The following is a 4,049-nucleotide window of genomic DNA, read 5'->3' on the forward strand; positions in this document are numbered from 1 at the left end:
GTTCCCTGTTTTTCCCTTTTGTTCCCCTTTTGTTCCCTGTTGTTCCCCGTTGTTCCCTGTTGTTCCCCGTTGTTCCCTGTTGTGTGTGCAGGTGTGTGTTACTGTACTGTAGGTGTGTCTCTGTTACTGACGTGTCTCTGTTTCCCCCCCGCAGTGTGAACGCTCCTTCAGACTCAAACACAACAAACCCCGCCCCCTTCCGCCCCGCCCTTGAGACTCGGAACGATCGAGCGAGTGTTTGATTAACGAAAAAGAACGGGTAAATATGCTCCTCCCTCTCATCCCTCCGTCCATTGCTGACCTCTGACCCCTGCTCCTCTCTGTCCATCCACCTGTCAAGCTGCCCGCCTCCTTCCTGTCAGATTTCTCTCTGAAAGGATGGAAGTTTGTTTCTGTTTCTCATCACGGTGCTCGTTGGGCTCTGTCTACTTCCTGGATGTCTCTGTTTCCTCAGCTGCAGCTTCCTGCCTCACTTCTTGTTTATAGATGCAGCCAGAGGTCATCCGGGGTCATCCAGGGAGACCTGTTGACCCTTCCAGGGGTCAGCAAATATTAGCTTCAGGCAAATATCAGGATTTTACTTCAAACATGGAGAAAGGAACATGAAGTTGAGTTTCAGACATTTTTCCTGGTCGCATTCTTAGAAAATGCAACCAGGAAAAATATAATTTTAATTTACCTGCTGAGATCCCACTGATGGATCCCACTGATGGATCCCACTGATGGATCCCACTGATAAACAGTTATATTTAACACAATGTAACATACATAATAGTCAGTTTACATAAAATAAATTAACCAATCTAAGCTGTTTATTCAGCGTTTATTAATATAAATGTTCCCTAGATTCCTTTACACCAGACCTATTTATTATAAACAATAAAAACTGCAGTGAGTAATTTCCAGACCATCAAACTGTCCCCAGCCTGCTGCCGTAGATGAGATAAACGGCTCACAGAGATGGATAAACCTGTGTGTCTGGGAGGAGAAGAACCTGCCTCCTGATTGGCTGGGAGCTGGCAGATCGCTCCACTCTGAGAGGAGCTCTCTGATTGGCTGAGGTCCTTCCCTCCCCCCGCCCCTGCTGCGGTATGCCGTACAGTGGAGCTAACACACGGCTGATGCTATCGCAACACTTTATCATGGCGGTTCTAAACTCCACTTTGCTCCACCGCAAACACAGCAGTCAATGTGTAACCGAACCGGGGAGGGGGGTGACAGAAATAAAAGATGGAGGCAGGAGAGGAGGGAAGCTGGTGTCTGTCAGTCTGAGGCGCAGAGGAACCGAGGAGCAGAACCTGCCAGCTCGGTTTCATAAGAGACGGGTAACAAGTTTGGGCAAAGTCCTGCAGGGAGACAGGAGTGGAGGATGGGTGATGGCAGCTGAGTGTTAGATGGAGGCCTAGGAGGTTCGGGGCGGGCGGGGGGTCAGCGGGAAGGTCCATCAATCTCTCTCGCACATGAGGGAAGCAGCGAAGCGCTCTCTGGTGACTCCCGAGAGTGTCAGCTTCCTGTTGCGGTCGAGAGTTTGAGAAACAGAAAGAGATAAGGAGAGATGTTCTTTCAGTTTCTGCGACTGGATTCAAAGACAGCGGCAGCATCGCTTCTTACGACGCGGCCGGTTGTAGCTTTCTAAATTTAGCTTAAAAACACTGTCAGTTATTTAAGCCGACAGCCTCGCTGCAGTAAATGTGCCAAATATTGGAGATTCGTCACAGTAATGACCTGCTGCTGTTCAACACGAGGCTGAAAGGCGTTTGATTTGGTTCCTGTTCGTATTGTTTTAACAGACGGTTAGTGTTGAGGTGGGAGAAATCCGACAAAGTTAGCTTCAAGTATTATATGAATATAAAATGTATCATGGTTTAGTGTAACAATTAACAAATAAGCACAGTATTAAAATTGTCTATACTTCAAAGCATCACAATTTAGTTAATTAGTAATAGCTGTTTTCTGGTTTTAATCTAGTTTTTGTTTCTTTTGAAGCTTATTTGATGTGAATTCATAAACTTAGTGTTATTTTTTTGTTAGAAATAGTAAATTTATCCTGTGGTCTGGTAGCATTATATCCATAACTTTTGTTTACAACCACCTGTTAGCTATGCTGAAAGGCTAATTATTATATTCTTAGCATCAATGTCTCAGTGAAATGCAGATATATGATGAATAAAATGTTTTTCAGTCCAGGACAAAGTGTTCCTGTAAAAAATATGAAAGTATTCTTTATTTTCTATTAGACTGGGACTAATGGGCTGAAGATTTATGTTCCTAATAAACATGGAGAGAGATTCAAATTCACGGCTAATCTCTGGAGAGAGAAAACAAAACCTCAGATTTAGAAAGTTGTTTTTTCTTCGTTGATCCTGACTTTAAATCAGATATATTCATCATAAGCGGTAATAAACCGCGGCAGTGCAGAGTTCTGGTGGCGGACGTGTTTCTATGGATGTATAAATCTGGAGCGGTGGGAGTTTGTGTTTGAGTCCCAGGTTGTATCTGCCGATCCGAAACAAAGTGATAGATGTTCAGATGAGGACAGAGAGACAGTTAGACTGAGGTAATAAATAGCCAACATATGGTGAGTGGATCCTGTCCTCCCCCCTCTCCTCGATCTGTCTCACCATACATCCCTCCATCGCGCCGCTCGCACTCTGCCAAGCGCTGTTAACCGACACCAGATATCCCACCTCGCTGCAGCCGCGATGTAAAAGCAGACGGAGGGAGTTAAAATAAAAGACTGCAGCAGCATGAATTTACTGGGCTGAGAGAGCCAGGCAGGCAGCTCACAGCCAATCACACGGCTGCTTTTATTTCTGTCGAACTCTCAGAGACGACCTGGGCGAATCAAGAGGCTGCAGAGGATTTATAGGCTTTCCTCCCCCTCCTCAGCTCTCCATCCTTCCTTCCATCTCTCCGTCATCCCTCCATCCCGTCTGTCACAGAGTTACATCCTCACACAGGTGCCTGTCAGCAGGAGGCGGGACAGGAAGCCTTCGCCCTCAGTTTGGGCTGCAGGCGCCGTTTCCAGATGCTCTGCTTCATTTTCACAGACTGAAACGTCACCAATCAGCTAGATTAACTCTTCTGATCACTTTCTTTGAAACATCAGCTCCAATAATTCATATTTGTGCTGAAATATTAAAATATTTTTGTATCTCTTTTGTAGGATTTATTTAAATAAACTTGTCAAACTCTTCCCCTTAGTTGTGTTTCAGCCTCTGGAAAGTGGATCAGGAACTGGATTATTAATAACAATAATAATTCAACAGTTCATGTTTAACCGGCCTGTTATTACTGGATTATAAAACCCAGAACCTTATTTGGTTCTGAAAGGGTTAACGGTCAGATCGGACCGCCCACTTTATCACTTTCCCTAAAATGTCTGGACCGGCCCGGAGCCGAGTCCGACTGACACAGATCGCTCCTTTTACTCGCCGCCTCGCTCGCTGTGACCTTTTTCCAGCTTTTGCAGGGATGTGCAGGAATGTTGGAGCGTCAGCGCTCTGTGTGTGTGTGTGTGTGTGTGTGTGTGTGCGTGCGTGCATTTGTAATACCTTGTGGGGACGATTTTCCTGACATATACTACGTTGTGGGGACCAATTGCTCCTCGTGGGGACCGGGCTACAGTCCTCACAAGGGGAAACCCTGTTTTTGGGTCAGGGGTCAGAGTTAGGGCTAAGGTATGAATTGAGTTTTGGTTGGTTAGGGTTAGGAAAAGGGTAAAGGTCAGGTTTAGGCCAGTGTTTTTCAACCACTGTTCCGCGGCACACTAGTGTGCCGTGAGTGATCGTCAGGTGTGCCGTGGAAATTATTCAATTTCACCCATGGTACCGTATTTTCCGGACTATAAGCTGCTACTTTTTTCCTAAACTTTGAACCATGCGGATTGTAGCCCGGTGCGGCTTTTCTGTGTATTTTTCTTCAACCACCAGGGGGCTCTCTAGCAGGAATTGAAACATTAGAAGTCAAAATTGTAGATCAAAGAAGAACGCGTTTATTTTCATTTAGAACGACCATAGGCATTAATACGTAGACGCCTCATGGAGCGA

At 45.6% G+C, this 4,049-nt stretch overlaps 1 protein-coding gene across 1 annotated transcript in view; it reads left to right on the plus strand.

The window, feature by feature from the left end:
- The window catches only part of rreb1a (ras responsive element binding protein 1a), a 42,125-nt gene that overhangs the window by 20,924 nt on the left and 17,152 nt on the right, over positions 1 to 4,049 (plus strand). The window contains exon 2 of the mRNA XM_007540533.2: positions 155 to 259. The gene's annotated coding sequence lies outside the window, so the exon portion shown is untranslated. The remainder of the gene's footprint in view (positions 1 to 154; positions 260 to 4,049) is intronic.

Source organism: Poecilia formosa, unplaced genomic scaffold (genome assembly GCF_000485575.1).
Source record: "Poecilia formosa unplaced genomic scaffold, Poecilia_formosa-5.1.2 Scaffold547, whole genome shotgun sequence".
Taxonomy (NCBI): domain Eukaryota; kingdom Metazoa; phylum Chordata; class Actinopteri; order Cyprinodontiformes; family Poeciliidae; genus Poecilia; species Poecilia formosa.